Source organism: Saccopteryx leptura, chromosome 1 (assembly GCF_036850995.1).
Source record: "Saccopteryx leptura isolate mSacLep1 chromosome 1, mSacLep1_pri_phased_curated, whole genome shotgun sequence".
In the NCBI taxonomy this organism is placed as follows: domain Eukaryota; kingdom Metazoa; phylum Chordata; class Mammalia; order Chiroptera; family Emballonuridae; genus Saccopteryx; species Saccopteryx leptura.
The window spans coordinates 46,758,616-46,781,864 of NC_089503.1; the positions used below are offsets into that span (position 1 = coordinate 46,758,616).

Consider the following 23,249-nt stretch of genomic DNA (forward strand, 5'->3'; position numbering starts at 1 on the left):
CAAAGGCAGTTTTCCAAGCGGAGCTAGGCCATACTCACTGCTGAATAGGAAAACTAATTAGCATCCTGTGTGAACTATCTTGTCTTTTTTTAGGACCGGAAATAAATGGGAAGGGTTCCCTCCCGTTCCAAGTGAGTTCCAGAAGAATTACTCATATTCCTTAACCTATGAGTCAGACAGGAGTCTAGGAGAATGTTTCCAAAACAGGCAGACAATTAGATAAACAAAGCAATTGATAATGTGACAGTCTGGAGAGGCAGGGCTGCAACTGGCCGAAGCCAGTGATCGGGCGAGAGGATTATAGACCTGGAATGGCTGAGTTTCCCTGGAGAATCTGTGGATAACCAGAGCTCAGGAGACCAACTTGGACCACTTCCTGAAAGAGAACGTCCGTGAGGTTTGTTTTTAGGTCCTCTATTCAACTTCATTGACTTAGTACAGGAATTATAGCATCTTTCCCCCAGATGACTTAAAGGACTGACTGCCACCACACAGCACTGCCTGGCTCTCTAAAAGCTTCGGCTATCCATGTGTTTTGATATCTCACAACACAGGATATCAATCAGTTCTGGACTTTGGGCCTGTTCCCAGTGTCCATGTTTGCCACTGTTGATCTGAAGCCAGGAAAATAGCTTTTAAATGACAGAGGCATTCCCAAATTGAAGTAATCAAGAAAGCTCAGCTTAGGAAATAACACAGTACCAAGCTGGATTCTCTCCTGGGTATGTGAAGGATAGGAATTAAAAAGGAGTCTGAAGCTGTTCTCAGCCCTGTCTGAGCCTGTGAAGGGCCTACAGGCCTCTCCTGAGCGGGGTTGTCAGGGTGAGGACAGCAACCCTCACTCCTGACCCCTCTCATCCCTAGAGAAAACGGCAAGGTGGGTGTGCAGACTACGCCCCACTGTGGAGGAAGAGCGAGGGCTGACTGGTGCTTTTCTCCATCCCCCACTAATCTTACTGTGGTCCGGAGGCCAGACTGGGGTGAGGGTGGGGTCCTTCCTTCATGTACCAGTCAGAGTGATCTTAATAAACACTGCTCTGATCGCCTCCCTTCTCCTAAAAACCTGGGAGGGAACCCTCCCTTCACATACCTACAGCAGAAATTCCAAAGTTCTCATGAGCCACTGAAGGCCCTTGACTCCTTGACTCTGCCTAACTCTCAGCTTGATTGCCAGCCACTCCGTAACCTTCTCACACTTGCCTCATAGTTATTTCCTGAAAACACCATGTACTGTGGGCTCTGCTTTCTTTATTCATGCTGCTCCTTCCATCTGGAATGCAATGCTCCTACTCTTGACCTCCTGCCCAGCCCCGCAATGTCACCTCTTGGGGCAGGAGGTCTCCTATTCCCTCCCCTCACTGAGTCCATTGCTCTGACCTGTGTTTCTGTACACTATAAGCACCCTTCCTTGTAACAGTTACTACTTCTGTCAGATTGGTCCTGTGCCAGACTTCCCCATTCGACTGTGAGCTCCCTGAGGACAGGCACTGTGTCTGCTCTATCTTTGGCTCTTAAAAAACTGACAACATTTAATTGAACCAAGGAGAATTTTACACATCAGTTAGTATGCTCTTTGGTAGTCAGATCATGGCCCCAGGTTTAAAAGAAGCATTCGAACAATGGTTAGGCTCAACGCTCTCTTTCCTTGTAGCTTTTCACAATTTTAATCTGACTTTTGGTAAAATTCGGTTTGCATCATGAGACTTAGGGTATTCAGTGTCAAAAAGAAAATGGTTTTAGATGCACTGACATCTGTGTTTAATTGGAACAGATAACATCCCTATATTATACTTCAAATTTCTGTCTCTTTACACACACACAGAGCTCCTAATACTACATGGATTAGGCTTATAGTACAAAATTTAGTTTGTAATAAAACATTTTAAATGCCATGTCATACAAAAAGCAAATTAGTTAACAGGTGTTTACAGGAGGGCACAGCAGGTCCTCCGCAGGGCTGGGTGCTCTAAAGGGACACCAGAGAAGGCAAACTCATGGTCTTGTTTTGGAAAATAGTCGCACCGATCCTTCTTCCATCCTTAAAGCAGCTTTTCCTCTCTGTTGCTGCATGCTGCACTCTCTGCCTAGAAAGCCCTTGCCCTCTACCCAGTTCATTCAGTAAGGAGTGCCCTCATCCCTCAGCTTTCAGCTTGAACATAACGGCCTCAGAGGGCTCTTTCTAGACCCCGCCTCCCCATCCTCCATTTCAGCACTGTTGGGGTTTTCTATAAAACTCTTGCCAATTATTTCATTTTATTATTATTATTATTTTATGTCTGCCTCTCCCATTGGATGGAAAGCAACTAGAAAGGAAGTGGATTCTTGTAGGTTATATTTATTATTGTACGCACAACACATAGTAGGTGCTCAGAAAATACTTTTGGGTGAATACAGGTAGCCTTTCAAGGCAACATTTCACTTGGAACTTGGGAGAGTTGATTTCATTGACTCAGTACCTTTTCCTGCCTGACCAGCTTCCCGGTTCCATTCCCTCTGAACGTGCTTCCCAGCTGCCAGTCTTTCCTCCCGGGAGTGTCTTTCCTCCCCTTTCCCACTTACCCACCATCCTGTTCATCTTGCAACACCTTTGCACATGTCATCTCTTCATTTCCCTTGTGTCACTCTTCCCAGACTACTGGTTACTCCTGTTGTTGGGCTCCCCACACACCTTGTTTTTCTTCCGCATTTCCCCGCTTGTTTCTTTTATTACAGAAACTTAAAAGTGCTCCTAGAAAAAACCTTGAGCAAACATCATGGAGGTGTATAAAGTTAAAAATGAAATCCTTCCTTCCTATTCTCAGGGTTCCAGGAGACCTCTGGAACCACTGAGTGGTTTGCATTTGCAAATAACCATTACATCCTTTCTTTTCAATAAAAAAGAGACCGTTGTATACTTTTAGAAATTAAAAAGCATATCATGCAAGAACACTGTGTAGTGACATTTTTCCAATTACTCTCATTTTTCTTTTCACATTAGACTAGAGAGAGCAGCCTTGAGTTTTTCAGCGGCTGGATATTGGCCCATTATGTGCTTGTGCTATCATTTTAAAATCAGTTTCTTGATGGTTACTTAGGTAACTCCTATTTTTCAAAATTAGAAGCAATACTGACATAAATCCCCTTATATACTTGAGTAGCTATTTCTCTGGAATATATTCTTAAATGTGGAGTTGTTACAGCAAATGGCATCCCACTTTGTATTTTGATAGCTAAAGACACATTGTCTACTATAAAAGCAGTGCCTGTTAGCCCTGACCAGTTGGCTCAGCAATAGAGCATCAGCCTGGCGTGTGGAAGTCCTAGGTTTGATTTCCGGTCAAGGCATACAGGAGAAGGCACACATGCTTCTCCACCCTTCCCCCTTTCCTTTCTCTTTGTCTCTCTTTTCCCTCTCTCTTTCCTAAGTTGGCCCCAGCGCTGAGGACAGGACCATGGCCTCAGCCTCACGTGCTAGAATGGCTCTGGTTGCAGCAGAGCAACACTCCGGATGGGCCAAGCATCGCCCCCTGGTGGGCATGCCAGGTGGATCCCGGTCAGGCACATGCAGGAGTCTGTCTGTCTGTGTAAAAATGTCTGAATCTTCATAGCCATGACTGGGCATTTTCATTATGTATCATCTTTGTTATCTACTTGGTCAAAAACATTATTGTCTTTCGTTGTTGTTAAAGTTGACTAGTTTTTCATATTTAATCCCCTCTTACGTCCTTTGTTTGTAACTTGTTTATATCCATTGCTCATTTCCCTTTTTTAAAAAAATAGTGAGTGATCTTTTTTTAAAAAATGTTTATTTTTATTGACTTCAGCGAGAAAGGAAGGGAGAGAGAGAGAAAGAGAGAGAGAGAGAGAGAGAGAGAGAGAAGAACATCAAGCTGTTCCTGTAAGTGCCCTGATCGGAGATCAAATGGCAACCTCTGCGCTTTGGGATGATGCTCAATCCACTGGTTCGCAAAGTGTGCGCCAGGGCGCACTGGTGCACCCTAGAAGATTTCCAGGTGCGCCCTATGGTATTTCAGAGAAATATGTGCCTGTTAGGGAACAAAAAACAACAGAGTTTTTGGAGTTTAGAGTTTTGGGAGACAGAAGTGTGGGGAATTGGCTGTAAGCTGACAGTCTGCCCAACCCCCTCACTTCACTTGCCCGATTAGGTTGCAAAAGGCCGTTAAGCTGTGGTGCTGGATTGTTTACACTACCCCCCATGTTCCCCGAAAAGACTTGGAGGCAAGTTTCTTCTATCCTTTGTTTGGTGTAAAGTTAAGATGATATGTAGGGTGGGGGTTTTGGATTGATGATTAAACAGAAGGAATTGTCTCTTGAAGCCTTTTGGATTTCTATAAAAGAAGAATACATGGCAATATCTAAAAAAGCTTTGAACATTTTACTACAATTTTCAACATTCTGTTTATGTGAATTAGGATTTTCTACCCTCAACACAATTAAGAGTAAAAAAAGAAGAATTCTTCAATGTATTGACAAGGAAATGAGAATTTGCCTTTCAAATAGATGCCCAAACATTGAAGAAATTGCTAGGATACATCAGGCTCATTATGTTTCTCATAAATACAAGAATGAAAAAACTTAACACATTCGTGCCAGGACCTGCTAAATTTACTAAATCTTACTAAGAATGTATCTATATATATATATATATATATATATATATATATATATATATATATATATATATATAAAGATAACTGTTTTGTCATTTTTAAATTTTTTAACCCCTCTTTTTTACAAATTCTAAAAAGCATAACTCAAAAAATATAACATAAAAATGTTTTTTAATGTCAGAATAAATTTAATTTTGTCATATTTATTTCATTTAATTACCATAAAAGCACGCTTGGACTTTATATTTTTTCTTTAATATTTGACTTAATTATTATAACATATTTCTCAGAAATTTGTATATAGTGTGCCTACAATTATTTGTAGGATTTTAAATGCGCCCTGACTTCAAAAAGTTTGAGAACCACTGCTAACCAACCTGGGACCCTGCGCATTTTCTTAATGGAATGTTCAATTCCACATTTTACTCTTATGTAATGGCTTTTTAAAAAGTTGTGGTAAAATGCGCATAACATAAAAATTACCATCTTAACCATTTTAAGCATGCCGTTCCATGGCATTAAGTACCTTCACATTGTTGTGCAACCATCACCACCATCCATTCACAGAACGCTTTTCATTTTATAAAACTAAACTCTGTACCCATTAAACTATAATGTTCAACCCTCCTCTCCCCCAGCCCCTGGCAACCACTATTCTCTTTCTGTCTCTATGAATTTGACAACTGTCGTGGCTTTTTAAATAGTATGCATATGCTTTTGTTTGCTATAGAGGTGAAATATATTTTACCAAATGTTTGGCATGCTCTTTAACCTCACAATATTTCTTGTCACGTAGAAGGTGCACACTTTTTAAGCTTCACATTTTTGTGTCAGTAAATATGACCATCATTTGCTTTATGGCTTTTGAGTTTCATGTTTTATTTGAAGAACCACCTTACCTTAAAATAATCAAGTATTTTCCTGAATTCTTCATGTAATAAAAGTATCCTAACCATGCCTGTATTTCAGCACTTCTCCTTTTGTGTTATAATGAATACTAACAGCTAACATTAATGAGAACTGTGTTCCAGGCACGTGCTAAGTTCTCTTCATGTGTTATCTCATTTAATTTTCATAGCAAGTCAGTGAGGTGGGTTGTATTATACCCATCTAATGATGAGAAAATTGAGGTTTAGAGAATTTTAAAAACTTATCACTCCAAGTGGCAAAGCTGTGATTTGAACCCAAGCCATCTGACTATACATTAACCACAAAGCTATAAATTTATTTTCTCTGTTAATTGGTGTTCCTTGAGGTTGTGAACGCTGTCTTATCTGTATCTCAAGTCTAGTGCATAGGTCCTCAACAATTATTTTTGTAGTAAATTGCTTCTCATTTCAACTCAGCATTCTACAAACAATCTCGAATACCAACACTCCTACCTCCCCTTCCATCATCTCACTCCCCCTCCATCATCTCACTCCTCCTCCATCATCTCACTCCCCCTCCATAATCTCCCCCTCCATCATCTCCCTCCTCATCCATCATCTCACTCCCCCTCCATCATCTCACTCCCCCTCTGTCATCTCACTCCCCCTCCATCATCTCACTCCCCCTCTATCATCACCCTCCTCATCCATCATCTCACTTCCCCTCCATCATTTCACTCCCCTTTCATCATCTCACTTCCCTTCCATCATCTCACTTCCCCCATCATCTCACTTCCCTTCCATCATCTCACTCCCCCCATCATCTCACTCCCCCTCCATCATGTCACTCCCCCTCCGTCATCTCACTCCCCCTCCATCAGCTCATTCCCCTTCCATCATCTCACTCCTCCTCATCATCTCACTTCCCTTTCATCATCTCAATCCTCCCGGTCATCTCACTCCTCCCCGTCATCTCACTCCCCTTCCATCATCTCAATCCTCCCCCGTCATCTCACTCCTCCACAGATTTAGTGTTGACCTTCCTTCTACACTCAAAGAGCTGCTTCTTTTTCACTGAGAATAAGCTTCCTTGGGTGGTCAGTAATTTCCTCAAGTATTATTACTGCCATTGTCTGAAGGTAGTCTGACCACCTCGTCAAAACATTGCTCCCTTCACAGTGTTGTGCATTAGGGCCACTCACACTCCAACTCCCTGTCCCTTTTCTTGAAAAAATAATAAACACATGCCTTCCTCGCTGGCTCACGGACCATGATTCTACCACTGTCCTGTGGTGGTCTCTCGTCTATGGAGTCGAACCATTTAATACTCCCCCTATGCTATGACTTACTGATTTCTGGGTGGGTCCCCTCTTTCCTTAAAAATTTTAGACAAGCCCTGGCCCATTGGCTCAGTGGTAGAGCATCGGCCTGGCGTGCAGAAGTCCCGGGTTCGATTCCCAGCCAGGGCACACAGGAGAAGCACCCATCTGCTTCTCCACCCCTCCCCCTCTCCTTTCTCTCTGTCTCTCTCTTCCCCTCCCGCAGCTGAGGCTCCATTGGAGCAAAGATGGCCCGGGTGCTGGGGATGGCTCCTTGGCCTCTGCCCCAGGCGCTAGAGTGGCTCTGGTTGCAACAGAGTGATGCCCCAGAGGGGCAGAACGTTGCCCCTGGTGGGCGTGCCGGGTGGATCCCGGTCGGGCGCATGCGGGAGTCTGTCTGACTGTCTCTCCCCGTTTCCAGCTTCAGAAAAATACCAAAAAAAAAAAAAATTTTTTTAGACAAGATCGGGTGTGTTCAGGGTGGTATGGCCGTAGACTCCTTAAAAATTTTAGAGCCAGGCTCACAGTCTTCACCTCTCTAGCTTCCCTCATCTCCCTTAAAAACTCCCACTCTTGTATTAGAGACCCTTTCAGTACTTTGGCCTCAAAACCTCTACTTTCACAATCGAATATCCTTCCTCTCCTAACATCAGGACTGACTTCTGATTTAGTCATTGCAAAGATGCCCCTTTCTTGTCTAGCTTGCTTGCCTTCCTCCGGCAGCCTCTATGTGCGGGGGTCCCCCCCCCCCCCGGTTAATTACTAGGCCTGGACAAACCCTTTCTATTGTCTCTGCCCCTCCCCAGCCTCCCCAGTGCTGGACAAGTTCAGGAAATCAGGCTGTTTGGATCTGGTACAAATTCATCTGGCTCAGCTTCAGAAGGACCCTCCCTGCTGCTCGCTGCTGCTCAGCCACCCTCTCATCGCCGCCAACTGGCTTCCTCTTCCACTTTGTAGCATTGCTTCTAAACCTTTCAAGCTCCTGGAGCCAAACTCCACTTTCCAAAGATGCCTTTGCCTCCTCCTTGACTAGGGAGGGCAGGGCATCTCGCCTGAGCTCTCTCAGCTGCCCCGCCTTCCTCCACATTTCCCTCGTTTTCATCTCAGAGGGGCAAACCTCTTCCCATTCATCCTTTGGGGTGCTTATGGAGTATAACAGAAAAAGTGGGCTTGGAAACTGACAACCTTGGGCTTGAAATCAGCGCAGATATCAAGTCATTTTGTGTCCTGGAATAATTTATTTAATGTTCCAAGTCCTACTTTCTCCACCCATAGTTGGGGGTAATAATAACACCTGCCTCAAAGGGATTTGTAAAGAGGATTAAATGGCCCAATGCCTGGGTGGCCTGAGGCATCTGCCTAGATTTTCTGAGTTCTCTTCCCACCACTGACACCTCCGATTTCTCCCCTGAGCCCCCAATCTCATTCCCTTTCCCCTCTGGTGCTTTGTTCCATCAATCACCTCCTACTTATTCATAAATATTTTCTCCTTCCCTTTGACTAAATGTTGTCTCTTGACTTATAAAAACGTCACATTCTCCTTTACCCCCCAAATCTTTCTTGTGACTCTGTTAACCTCAGCCTCCATCCTCTCTCCTCTTGTTAATTTTACTGCCAAATCCCTTGAAAGAGCAGTCTCAGTGGCCGATTCTCTCTCTCCCACCCTCTCTCCCGGTGCTGTCAGACCTTGTCACCTCTTCTCCCTCCCTCATCACTGTAGTTAAATCAAGTTCCTAGAGCCACAGTAATCGAGGCCCTTGGCTCATTGGCTTTCCCTGGGCCTTAGCTGTCACATTCAGCTGTTGCTCTGGACGATGACAATGCTTCTCCTAGGAAAATCCACCTTGCCTTCATGTCACTGTATGTTTTGGTTCTTGTCTTCTTTTGCTGCTACTTCAGTTCATTCACTTATTGAGCATCTATGATGTACCACAACTGTGCTAAGTGATGTGGGTACAGTGGTGAACAACACAGGCATCCCCCCTGGCCAAGTGACCCCTGAAGTGTGTGGTGTAAGAGGACAGACATCAGACAAACAGTTAGATATATTCTCTGTATCGGCTACTTGCTCTCTCTGTGGATATGTTTACATATTTACAGAGTGTAACAAAAGCTTGTAATGGGGAGGAATAGTGGGAGAGGAGAAGCCAAGGAAGAAAAATTGAGGAAGTAATATGTAAGCTGAGATCAGCAGGATGAGTAAGAGCTGGGTGAGGGGTGGAGAGATTGGAGGGTAGCGTCCAAGAAAAGGAAGAGGAACTGTGAGTGTTCCTCTCTGCGTGAGAAGGAGCTTGGCAAATTCAAGAAACAGCTTGATGCAGGTGGAGTGCAGGGAACAAGGTGATGGGGAGGTGAGGTTGGAACCATGAGCAAAGGGCAGATGGTGCAGGGATCTTGTAGGGCCTGGGCTGGGTTTGGGATTTACTCCCAAGAGCAATGGGCAGCTACTGAACACCTCTCTTCCTCTGCCTGTTTCCTCACAGTAGATATGCCTCAGAAATGGGCATTTGGTGCTCGGCCTTCCCTTAGCCATCCAGACGCATGGCTGAGTAATCACCTCTCTGTAGTTAATTGTTGACTCAAAACATCTTCCCAAATTCCAGTCTTTTTCCAAACTAACTAAGATTATCTACTGGGGTTTGTTGCTGGTACTACAAATGTAAATGTTGGAAACCAAACTCATCTTCCTTTTCAATATTCTTCTTTTTCCCATATTTCCTATCTTGGTCAATGGCATCTCTACTGGCCTTCCATTTTCCCGGACTGGAAATGCTGGTGTTTTCTTGACTTTCCTTCATTATTCACTTATTCTGAGGATACAGCAGGAACCAAAACTGATGCAACTTGCATTCTAGTAAGGACGACCAACAGAAGACAGACGCATCAATGGATATTATAGTACCAGTTAGTAAATGATCAGTGCTCTAAATAAAAAGAAAGCAGACAGAAAGTGGGAATGCTGCTAATTTTATCAGAGAAGGTCTCTTTGAGAAAGCAGATTTGAACAGAGGCCAGAGTAATTTGGGCAAAGACTGTACCAGGCACAGAGAACAGCAAATGCCAAGAAAGCCCAGGGAGCAGCAAGCTTGAGGAGCACGAAAAAGGCCAGAAGTTGGGATGCATCACGTGACCGGTTGAAAGTTCCTAGATGAGGCCTGAGAGAGAGCACTTCAGCTACAGACTATACTGTAAGCAAGGTGTGGGTAGGGGATTAAATTTTAATTCTAAGTGTGAGGAGAAACCTTTGGAGGGTTTTGCTTAGAAAAGTGACATGATCTTACATATAAAAATCAAGGGTCCCTCTGACTGCTGTGTGAAGAATAGACCATAGGGGACGGGGTGAAGACCACCCAGAAACCCAAGTCTTCCCCACATTCGCAGGATCTAACCCCCATCCATTGTCCTCTCCTATTCTCATAGCGACTTTTCTACATTAGCCCCCTTCATCGTATATCTGAATCATCATTGTAGTCTCTGTATCCTATGTGTTATCTAATGTATTCCCCCATAACAAATGATCTTCTTGTATCCTTCTGGATTTAGCTTCCAGTTGCACAAATTTGAGCCAGCCACTGCCTTCCTCAAACCTTCAGTTGCTCTCTGCACCATATTAATGAAAGACAACTTCTTCAGTCTTGTATTCAAGGCCCCTCTTGCCTTCCAACTTTATCTCCCATTGCTGCCTTTCATATACCCCAAGCAAAAGTCACACTGTACTACTCAGGTCCCCATATAACCTCCTTGCCCTCCAGCGTCCAAGCTTCTGTCCAAAGTGTTCCGTCTTCCAATAAAGCACCTTTTGACTCTTCTCTATGTATCTTAGTAAGATCTAGATTTCCCAACCCTTTCCTGAGTACCTCAGGCAAAACGGATTCTTCTAGCCTTTGGACTCATCCATCTTTTCAAATGCCACTGCTCGTTTTAACATGGCTATAACTCTTTATTGGACACATATTATCTTCCTCATTAAATTGTAATTCCTAGAGATCAGGGTCCAAGCAGTATATCTGTGCTTTCCATTCACACTGCCCAGCCCCATGCACATGGTGACTACACTACACATATTCATCAAATGAATAAATTGCTGGCTCCAGAATATTTAAGCAGTCTGTTTAGAGAGGCACAACTAAGTCCTAACTCCATGCAAGTGAACAATATAGGGCAACATACAATGGAAGGATACATGAGATAACACAAAGTCAATGGACTGCAGGAATTCAGAAGGGAGACCTGTAGGAGGTGGACTGGTCAGTAAAGAGCTGGTAACAGCTGATGTTTGTGGACTGTTTACCACGGGCTGACCTCTAGGATGAATGCTTTATATGCATTATGTCATTCTTTTCAACTACCTTATGCGACAGGCACTTTGTATAATACTAATTAAGGATGAGGAAACTGAGGTAGTAAGGTGAAGTAATTGCCTCGAAGTCACTGTGTTATGAAATCTTCAGAGGGGAGGTTTGAACCCATGTCCATCTGATTGGTTAGCCTGCATCAACCACTCCAATATTCTGCCTTAGAGAATAAATGAAAGGCACTGCTATGAAAACAGGGTTTGTGTTTTATTTCCTGTCTCATTCCAAAATGGATTTGAAGCAACTAAATATGAGCTGAGCCATGCCTGAGAGGATAAGTAGGATCTGAAGATGAGATAGGTGTTTCAGGTTAGGGAAGCAGGTGTTTGTGAATTAGAAGACAGACTTGTTTCTGGGCAGAAGCCATGAGCTGCCTAAATTGAAGAATGTATCTAGAGACTAGTTGGATGGGTAAGTGAAGACATTGTGTGGAAGGTGTTGAATGCCAAGGCAAATCGTTGAGTGTTGATGTGCTAGGACCCAAGAAGATGTTGAAGGGTTTATTAAAAGGCCAGAACATAACTCCATTTAAATAACATTCACTGGGACAGATTTGGCACTAAGCAGACCAATGAAACTGCAGGATTCCCTGAGTAAGCCCCTGTTCTCAAAGAGCTGACAATCTTTTGGGAGAAACAGCCCATGGATGCAAACAAAGCACAGTAAGCCAGAGATGGGAGAGAGGGCTGTTAATGAAGGATTGGGAGGACTTCCTAAGGCTGTGGCATTTGAACCAGACCTTGAACATGAGCGAGTATGGAGACCAGAGATGGTGGCCACTTCCGGGCTTGGGGAAAGTGGTTTTAGAAAGGATTATCTTGGTGATCATATACAGGCTGGGACACTGAGCAATTTCTCAGGGAGAGATGCACGTAAGGCCAAAATCCATCTGCACAGGCAGCAGCAGCCATGACAAAGACTTAGGGTCTTAGGACTCAGCAAGTTCTGTCCAAGAACAAGCTGTCCAAGGAACTAAAGTGACTGGCAGCAACTTTTAAAGATGGTCAGCATGGCACATCCAGATCCCAGACTATCTCCCCAAAATTTTGTCAGTTTTTGGGGGAGGAGGTTGGGGATAGACTCTAACTGCTGAGTTCACAGCTAGAAGTGATTTTGACCTTCAAGGGGCATTTGGCAATGTCTGTAGATATTTTTGGTTGTCACGTTGGGAGGGGACGCTACTGACCTCTAGTGGGTAGAATCCAGGTATTCTGCTAGACACCCTACACTGCACAGGACAGCCAGTAGTACCTCACTCTCTGCAACAAAGTTGTCCAGGCCAAATGTTGTTCATGCGAAGCTTGAGCAACCTTGGCCTAGAGGGTGAAGAGACCTGAGCACGCAGTGAAGGAAACCATTTTTACAGCAATGTCATTAGGAGCAGCTGAAAAACTGGGAGTTTTTATCCTGTTGGAGATTTAGAAACCTGAGAAATATTTTTAGAAAAGTAGGAAGAACTGAACTGTCCAGAGCAACAGCCCAAATTTCCACTATTGCAACAGGAGTCCAACCAGTTCCAAGGTTTGGAATAATAAGAAAGTCATTATAATGGCAAACACATATAGAGCATTTACTGTTCCAGGCACCAAAGAACCTAAGAGCTGTTCACATGCTAACACATTAGCTATCACAACAAGCCCATCACAGCCACTTTCCTAATGGGGAGATTGAGACACAGAGAAGAGGATAAATAACTTTCTTATGATCGCAAATCTTGGTAAGTAGCAGAGCCAGAAGCTGAACCCAGACAGCTGTACTCTTAACCACTGTACAGTATTGCTGTGCTGCTTTTGAAACAGACAAGTCTGGGTTCAAATCCCAGCTTTGCTACTAATTAGCTGTGTAACCATGGGCATGCTGCTTAATCTCTCTGAGCCTCAGTTTCTTAATCTCTCTGAGCCTCAGTTTCTTCATCCAGCATAATAGGGATAATAAGATGCTAAATAGCTCCTTCTGTGCTGTGGTGAATGTAGTCCTCACAATTCAAGGAGGTATATATTTATTACCCTCACTTTAGATACATGAGGATTATGTAGCTTAAACAGGTTGAATGAATTGCCTTGGGTCACACAGCTAGGAAATGAAGAGTTGGGATTTAAACCCACATCTGTCTGACTCCGGCACTTGTTTTTAACCACAAAGCCATACATTTGCAAGCTTGTGGTGAGAGTGGCATGACAAAGCATATGAAAATTGCCGGGAACATAATGAGCAATTAACAACAGCAGTTTGTTATTATATTAGTAATTACAGTTGTTATTTTCATGATCAGCTCAATCAGGTGTGCAGATGGCAACACAATATTCTAGCCAAAAGTATAAGCTCAGCAGAAAATGATTGATGCCATTTCTGTGTGTGGATCACAACCTGTCAGCCAGCTATAGCATAATCTTGAGTTTCAGCCTCCCTGGTAAGGTGGTATCATATTTGAATCATACATTCTGCTCTCTGCATAGTCTACTATTCATAGAATAGGAGTGGGAGGAGCAGGAACAGTGTGTGGCTAATTTAATGTCAAGGCTCTATAGCCCATACATTTCATGGATGCCACTGAGTCATAATTTTTAAAAAAGTAAGGAATGTGGTGCCTTGTGCAAAACCAGAGGAGTCACCACATAGTCCATATTGCATTGCAAACAGAACCACAGCTCACTTGATGGTTAATTCCACCCAGCAAGGATTTCGTTTTAAAACAATTGCCTGATTTCATTGTAGGGAATGCTGTGCGAGTGTTTTCCACAGAGAGGGGGTGGCATCTGCTAGCTGAAGGGACTGGCAGCACACGGAATCTGCCTGCAATGGATTCTTAAACATGGAATCATGGCAAAAGGGATACCAGACAGGAAGCAACCAGAGAGTTGCTTGGAGCAGTGGAGGTAGGTACAAAGGGAAATGGACAACCTGGACAGATGGCCACCAACTGCCTAGTGGTGGGCAGTGATCAGAGGAACGTTCGCATGGAGAGGATATTTGAGGTGGGTCTTGAAGGATGAATAGAAGTTTGCTGGGCGGAGAAAGGGGGAGGTATATAAACAAAAGAGAAAAATAGCACTGCAAAAGTTCTGTGTTCTGGGAAAACATGGCTGGTGTGGCAGGAGCTCTGAGAGAGAGGGTGCGTGGGTAAGGTCGATGAGGCTACATGTGGGCTGCAGTCATCTCAGAAAGGTCCAGAGCCCTCCAGAGGCTTCTGGACCATGTGCTGTAATGAAAATGATTTCTGGTGATGTGGTATAAGGAGAAACGACCTAGGGGTTTGGAGCGAGTCAAATCTGATTTTGAATCTAAGTTCCATTACTTATTGGCTATAAGTCAATTACTTATTGACTGAGAATAAGTTACTTTACCCCTCTGAGTCTCAGCATCCAAGTTTATAAAATGTGGACATACTGCACACCTCACAGGCGTGTTGTTAGGATGCAACAAGGTGAGATATAAAGTCCTCCCACAGTCACAGCACGCTGCAGGCTCTCGGTGAATGTTACTTCCCCCTTGACTGCATAGGTGAGGCGGAGTCGTTTCATTTCAATCAGACTGCTATTTTAGAATGCTAACTCCAGTGGACTGTTCTAGAGGCAGACTGGAGGTGGAGAGCAGACTCCCAGGATGGGTTGCTTTGCTAGTATCTCCTCTCTCCTCTCCTCTCCTCTCCTCTCCTCTCCTCTCCTCTCCTCTCCTCTCCTCTCCTCTCTTCTCCTCTCCTGTAAATGTTGAGTTTTAATAGCTTTAGTTTCAGGGGTTTAAATTCTTATTACCAAGTACCAATTTCTGGGGCAATAGCCTGTGATTCTAATATCTGAATCTCCCTCTAGGAGACTGGATAGTGAACTGGTTGAGCTGCCTCAGTTTCCCCAGTGTAAAGAGACCAGTTTGAAGGGACATAATTCGAGCAAGTTCAAATTTATTTGACCACATAACAAACTGTCTCCCATTCTTCATTTATTCATTCGTTCATATAGTAAACATTTATTGTCTGTCAACCCATAGCAGGTTGCATGTGTGTTGGGAATGCTATTGCCCATTCTCCTATCTGTGTGGTTTTATATGATCAGAACTTGAAAAAGCAGTGATGTCATCCCCTCCCATTGCTCACACACTGCTGAAGCTTCCCATTGGTCAGTTTGATGTATTCCTGGCCTTTGTGGAAGGTAATTAGCTGGACAGAGAAACAGGACCTGGTGAAGACAGTCTTGCCGGAAAATTATTACACTGTGCCACAGTTTGTCAAGACCCATTTCTAAAATCTTAGCACAGAATTGTGACTCTGATATCAGAGATCCTTAACTGTCTTTCTGAGAAAGAGGTTAGAGACAGAGCAATGAAAAGAAATAGCTGATGGGCAATCCTGGCTTCTTATTCGTGATCGGACTTAAGTATACACAGAGAATAACAGCCACCTCCTTGTCCTGAACAGACAGCAGGCATATTCCAGTCATCTTTTTCAGGGTAGCTAATTTCTGGTACAACTAGCCAAATGTGATTAACAAGAAAAATTCAATATAGAACCACTCCCTTTTCTGACTCACTAAGAAAATGAGACAATCTTACATATTGCATTGAAATAAAGAATTTAAAAGTTGGGTTTAATTTTTGGCTTCTCTATGCTAAGCATTTAATCCCCAGTTGAACAAAATGAGCCTCGCAGATGGTTAAGTGAGTTTCCTCCAATCATACAGCTAGTAAGTAGTAAGGATTTGAATCCAATGCTGCCTGGTTTTACCTGTAGGTGCTTTTTCATGCAGCAAGGGCTGGGACCAGATCCATTGGATTCTATTATAGACACAAACAATTGTCTTTCTAGGACCATATTGTGTCAAATAACATCACTGAGAATGCTCTTAAGGTCTCCAGGCACCCAAAATAACAAGTTTCTGGTTAATCCTCTGCCATGTCAAAGCCTAAAACTTTTAGCAAAATCCAACCTCAGACAAACAAATTAACCCACCTCAAATTGTAGAAGAGCCAAAAGAAATAAAATATGTGGGTGCCACTTGCTGAAAGATAACTTTCACAGCCTTGACGTAAAGGGGGGATTGAATTTTTTAAATGATGGGCTCTACTAAGTCTGAAACATTTAAAATGTAAAATAATGACATGAAATTAAAAGGTGGACAATGAACTGAGAATACATTTGTATCAAAGTTGAGTAAGTACTCAACTACATATGTACATGAAAAAGTAACTCAAATTAAAAAAAAAACCAAACCACAAGATATAAGTGGGTCAGTGACCTAAGGGTATGAAAAAAACATTTACATAGGACAAAATACAAATATCAAACACATATCCCAGGGAACATTTTTTCTTGAGTAGTAATCAAAGAATTACAGTTTAAAATAATTCAATGGGCAGGAGAATGGTTTAGAAAATTATGGTGTATCAGTCTCTGGACTTACATAAAGTCAATACCAATAGTAATAATAAAAGCCATTAAGAAATATATAAAATGTGTATGCTTATGTAAAAAAAGAAAATCTAAGGCTATAAAGTATTAGGTTAGTAGATATTTAAACTGTGCCTATAGGCCCTGGCTGGTTGGCTCAGTGGTAGAGCTTCGGCCTGGAGTGCAAGAGTCCTGGGTTCGATTCCTGGCCAGGGCACACAGGAGAGGCACCCATCTGCTTCTCCACCCCTCCCTCTCTCCTTCCTCTCTGTCTCTCTCTTCCCCTCCCGCAGCCAAGGCTCCTTTGGAGCAAAGTTTGCCCAGGCTCTGAGGATGGCTCCATGGCCTCTGCCTCAGGCACTAGAATGGCTCTGGTTGCGACAGAACGACGCCCCAGATGGGCAGAGCGTTGTCCCCTGGTGGGCGTGCCAGGTGGATCCCGGTCGGGCACATGCAGGAGTCTTTCTGACTGCCTCCCCATTTCCAACTTCAGAAAAATACAAAAAAAAAAAAAAAAAAAAGATAAATTGTGCCTATATGTAGACCATGGATGAAAGAGAATGTACAAACATTAAAATAGTTGTGTTAGCATACTGGGATTTAAGGTTGATTTCATTGTCAAATTTTTACCTGAATAGGCATTCAAAATTTCTATTAAGAAGCTGTTTTAAACAGAAAAAGGACAAAGAAAAGCACCTTTCATATAATAATATGAATAGTCAAAGATTCAATGTTATATGTTTTTTTAAACCATATACAGTATTCTAATAAATTTCACACACTATTTATCATATGGTTTTACCCATATTTTGGTATTTCCTGATGTAGAATTGAGAATTTGAGATTGCTTATTTTAATACTCTTTTTGTTTGCTTATTTTAATACTCTTAAAAGAGTTGATTTACTAAGAAAGTCATTCACAAACCTTTGAATAATATGTTATCTGGACAATGTGATGTTAGAACAACTGTTCACACTTTGTAATATATTTAATATACATTTTTATACTTTTTACTTCTTTTCTTTTACCTATGAGATATACTAAAATCTGACCCAAAGGTACTTAGAGTCAGTGTGGATTTCTAGAGATGGAAACTAATGAAGAAAATTCTAGCTACTTCAGAATAATACATACATTTTTATTTCAGTTTTCATTAACATGTCTAGGTCAGAAGGAAAGGAGGAGAGACATGGAGGAGTGAGATAAAGCAGGATGTCTGGAGTCACAAAACTGATTCCAGAAGAGAATCCAGATTCCATCCAGAATCCACATCGATTTCAGAAACAGATGGGTTACATAAAGAATGATAACTGGGATCACAGCTGGCTGTGATCCCGTATGTGAAGAGACCATAAACTTGAGGTCAGAAAAAACAATTCTCTGCCCTCTACTACCTTGGGGAACTGCATCTTTATTTCCATGTCTATAAAATTGGAGGTCATATCCTCAACTTCATAGGTAGAGATGATTAAATATGAGAATCCACTTGTTAAATAATTTTTCCATTGATTTGACAAAGAGAGAGGAAGTGGGGGAGGTTCAAGGGGAGAGAGAGACAGAATGAGAAGCATCCATTTAGTTGCGCACTCATTGGTTGTTTCTTGTATGTGTCCTGACTGGTGATTGAACCCTTGATTTCTATGTGCAGGGACAAAGATCTATCCATTGATCCATCCAACCAGGGCTGAGAACCCACTTCCCTAAAGATGTGTGATACTTGGATATCATTAATTGCACCCTCTTATTTTACATATAAGGAGCGTGAGCCCAGAATGGTGAAAATGAACTTGGATTCCAGATGTTTTGCTTGAGTCAGGCTTCCTTGAGCACAAAGGCCAGAAGTCCGGGCCCTGGAGTCAGAACACTGAGTTACAGCGTTGGTTCTCACAGCCTCAGACACTGTGACCTTGAGCAAGTGGCATACCTTCTCTGTCTCAGTTTCCACACCTGTACAGTGAGGACAATAGCTGTGTCAGCTTCAAGATTGAGTGTGGCAATGAAGAAAGTCGGACTGAGGATGGCGTCTGGCACAGTGTGAGCTCTCACTACCTATTCCCTGTTATCAGTAGGAGCCCATGAAACTTTTTCTGAATGCCTCTAGTGTCCCCAAACCATTTCTTATGATCGTTCTTATTTTACTCCCAGCATGTATATTTTACTTATCAACTGGTTGAACCTTTCCTCTAGAGCTTGAATGCTAAGGAATTAAATTGTGGTCTTTCATAGAGAAATAAAATAGGCAGTTGGAGTAGGGGCACCTTTTGACCACCACCAAAGATAGTATAAGTGGGTCCTTGGGTTCTTCTCAACTAAAGTTACTGGCCACCGACATTTCATTACCCAACCTTTTTTCTGCAACAGCCTGTGACAACAGAAAACCATCGAAAAGCTAGGCTTGGGCAGCTCTCTCCCTCTCTTTGTAATTTGCCATTTTCTCAACACCATATGAAGCAATGTGGCCATCTCTCCTGACTTCTAAAATCAGTGGTGTCAGTCGGTGATGAAATGTCAGAACACTTGAATCCAACTGTCCCACTGCCATTCTCTGGCTTTCCCTGGGAGAATGGTAACATTTTCAAGTGGATAAAAATCTCCAGGCAACGTTACTCTCCTCCTCCAGAGCAGATTTATTACAGAGTGGTTGGCATTTCCACATGCTCTGCATTTGTCAATGTCAGATTCAGATGCGTTCTCAGGTCGCTATACATATACAGGCATAATTTAAATCTCTGGCAAACAAAGGCTATTTTCCTAACTTGGAGATATTCCAAAAGATCTTTGCATTTCATCTATTTTTAAGTGTTTGTGCAATATAAAAGTCTGGTAATATCAAATGGTACAGAGAAGGACTGAATATTCAGCTTCCAACAACTGATCATGTGCCATGTGTCGAGCACTTTTATATGCAATGTTTTATTTAACTGTAGGATGAGTATGCATTGTTCTCAGTCTACATAAGGGGAAACTGAGGTTCAACAACATGAACTACTTGCTCAGTCACACACACAAATCTCACCAGCTGAGAGTGGCGAGGGTGGGACATAAACTGTTCTGATTCCGTGTTTGATGTTCCTCACATTCTTTCACAGCTGCTCTGCAGAACAGCACTCATTCACTCATTTAAAAACTATTTACTGAGTACCTACTATGTACCAGGCACTATGCAAAGCCCTGGTGATACAGCAGTAGGAAAAATAAGCAAAAAACCCCCAGCTTCCAAGGAACTTACATTCTAGTAAACAAACAACACAATTCTGTGACTTAGTGCAAAGTTCTATCTTTCTTGTATGGGGTGGAGGTACAAGGACATGGCAGAATGCAAGGATGGCTAAGAGCATGGTATCTGCTTCTCCTTAAATCACACCAGCATGGGGCATGTCCAAGGTAGGCACTTAGGGAAGGGTTGAGAAGAATGATGGTGCATGAAGCTATGACAGTGCCTATCAGGACTCTGTTCTCTCTCCTGCAATATTTGGGTTACTCTCTCTGGGGTCTTAGGGTTTTGACAGCACACACTGCTGCTCTAGAGAAAGTAGAGATAAAGTGGGTAACTGGCAGGCAAGCTGTGGGGCAAGGGGTTGTCAAGGCAGTGAGGATGGAGAAGGAGGGAGAGTTCCGGGATGCCTAGGGCAGGTGCTCAATAAATAATAATGAGCACCTTGTGACCACAAATACCCTTTTCCTCAAAATCTGTAGTTGAGGCAATAGAAAAACAAAATGTATCTTCCTGCTATTATGTTCAAAAGCAATATTGCTAGCTACTATTCATTTGTCAATTTCTCTGTCGGGCACTGTACTACGTTCTTTGTGTGCATTGTCTAATTTAATTCCAACAGTTGAAATTGAGATTGAAAGAAGCTAGTAAGTGGAGGAACTGAGATTTGAACTTGAATCTATCTAACTATAAAGCTCTTGTCCTTTCCCCCAGACACCAAGCTGCCTCAATGGTTTCCCAGAATGCTTTAAGGAGAATGTGGAAATGATTCATGATTTGCTCTGTGCCTTCTATATCTTTACAACTCAAATTGTGGTTGACAGACCAGCAGCCTTGGCAGTACCTGGGAGCTAGTTAAAAATGCAGAGCCTCAGGCCCACTTCAGATCCACTGAAGCAGAATTGCTTTTTAATGAGACTCCTAGGTGCATTAAAGTTTAAAAAGCACTCCTCTATACCTCTTGCTCAAAGATAAGCCTTAAGCATTCTGAAATATGGTGGGGAGATATTTATCTCTGACTCCAGAAATGATTATTTCTAGAATTGAATTGCTAGTGACTGTTCAATTTAATCAAAAAGTGAAAGTTTAAAAATCTGTCTGTGCTCCTGTTAAATAAAATTGGAATGGAAGAAACACTAAGTGATCTAAGAAGTTAGATAAAGTATAGAAAGTGAATTTCTACCTCAAGGATGTTTTCACAGGCTTAAAAAAATTTTCTTTTTAGGTGAAAGGAGGGGAAATAGTGAGGCAGACTCCTACATGCGTTCTGATTGGGATCCACCCGGCAACCCCATCTTGGGCCGATGCTGGAATACCGAGCTATTTTTAGTGCCTGAGGCTGATGCACTCCAGTGCCTAGGATCACAACTCGAACCAATCAAAGCAGGGGAGAGGAGAAGCAGATGATTGCTTCTCCTGTGTGCCCTGACCGGGAATCAAACCCAGGACGTCCATACACTGGGCCAATGCTCTATCCAGTGAGCCATCAGTCAGGGCCATCATAGGCTTTTTAGAGGAGGGGTGCTCTTTCACAATGATAATTTTTCCCCAGTGGGAATCTCAGTCTTATAGACAGCAGGTTAAAGTATGAATAGTTTGTGGAGAACAGTTTATTAACCTGGATATAGGATAATGTGTGATGAACTTGAGTTTTTATCTCAGATTTGTCCAATGATTCACTTTATAGTCTTGGGCAGATTGTCGAAAACTTTCTATTTATCTGGTGGTCTTGACCTGGGGAAATTCAGCATAATGTGTGTATTCTTCTGCCATTATAATGATGAAATTGGGGAAACTCCATTTTTAAGGAAAGTATATTAAGTGAATTAATGTTAAGAAATCTCAAAAATTCATAGAAGCTTACTAAAAAATTTGTTAATCCCTTCCATCAACCAACAACCCAATCACCAAACCATTAAAAATTATTTATTGAAAAGTTGCCATGTGTCTTAGAGTACAAAGGGAGCGATGCTTTCAGGACAGAAAATACTAATTATGAATCACTTTTCTCCTGCTCTTTGTTCCACACAAGCTAAGCACAGTGATGAGTATAAAGAAGCCGAGCAACAGGACCTGCGCAAAGAGGATTAGGTGGGTGTCAGGGAGACGACTGTGGTTCTCTTCCTATTTTCCTGTGCAGTCTGGCCCGACCCCTCTTGCCTGTCATCCAGAGCAGAATTTCCAAAGGTCTGTGAGCATACACCTAGAACACAAATGAAGTTCATGTGTCATACTGCGAAGGGAGAAGAAATAGAGGCATGGAGTTATTTTGGTTCTTCCTCTCTCACTTCTGCATCCAAACCCTGAGTCCTGACCATTGTACCTCGGTGACATCTTTTCTACCTGCACCCCCCACATTCCATTCATTAGCTCAAGCTGTATGTTTTGAGGTCTTCCTAAATCCAGGACCAACCAGGTCCCTTGCTTCTTTAACAACCTTTAAGGGCTCCCCACTGCCTGGCATGCGGGATCCTGCACGACGTAGCCCTATGCTGTCTTTCTAGCCTCTTGTTTCACTCTGGTCATCTCTTTCTAATCCCCAGCCATGACGATGTAGTCATCATGCCCACACTACACCGTGCCTGTACTAACACCACTCTTGTGTCCTGACCGTTCATTCCATTTGGACTGCTCCTTCTGACCATTCAACAACTAGCAAAATGTTCCTTCTCTCTCAAGTGGGTTTATCCTTGAAGTCTGTGAAGATGTTCCTAAACTGTACTCATTAATTACCAGATTCTGTTTGGCATTATGGCTTATCAAAATATTTTTTCTCTTTTGTCAGGCTATGGATTCCCTGAGGACAGTGATCATATCTTCATCATCTTTGTGTCATTAGAGGCTCACCTAGTCTGTGCTTCTTAAATAAAGGAGATTACAGAGCAAAGGCCACCATCCATGGGATGCCACAGGGATCAGCTTAGTGTGAAGAGGCTTTGGAGGGTTTCTTCACACTAAGGCAGAATGGTGCCATCATTTACTAGATGTGTGATAAGAGGAAATTGAATTAACCCCTCTATGTCTGGTTTCTCCAGGTTAAAATGTGAATTATAGTAACATCTGCTGCATAGAGTTGTTAATGAACATAAGTTCAGGAACTTGTCATTCCTGCTTTCTGAACATTTATACTTCTGTGAACTTTACCCCTTTCCCCCCCACAACCTTTCTTTTTCACCGACCTTCCCTACCAATTCTTCAAATCCTAATTTTGATGATGTCACTTTTTCCTGTTCTCAGACTCTGCCACATTCCTGGCATGTTTTCCTATAGAACCCTAACCTTCATCCATCACACACTCATCTCACCCTGGCATAATTCCTTGTTAATAAGTCAATAATAAGTAAAAAACTAGAGCAAGAACAGGAATATTTACTGAGCGCTTACTATGTGCCAGGGACTATGGCTGGTTTTTTCAGTCCCTATCCTAATCAATCGTCACGCTGACTCTATGAGACGAGGTCTTATTGTTCCCATTCCAAGGAAACAGGCTGAAACAGATTC

The 23,249-nt window shown here is 42.6% G+C and overlaps 1 long non-coding RNA gene across 2 annotated transcripts; it reads left to right on the forward strand.

The window, feature by feature from the left end:
• The first annotated feature begins 264 nt into the window (after positions 1–264).
• Positions 265–22,764, forward strand: LOC136393120 (uncharacterized). Of its 2 annotated transcripts, XR_010749042.1 has the most exons (4): positions 265–397; positions 13,869–14,029; positions 21,781–21,839; positions 22,534–22,764. It is a non-coding gene; the product is annotated as an uncharacterized lncRNA (long non-coding RNA). The 2 variants fall into 2 exon arrangements; XR_010749043.1 differs by lacking the exon at positions 21,781–21,839.
• Positions 22,765–23,249: the final 485 nt, after the last annotated feature.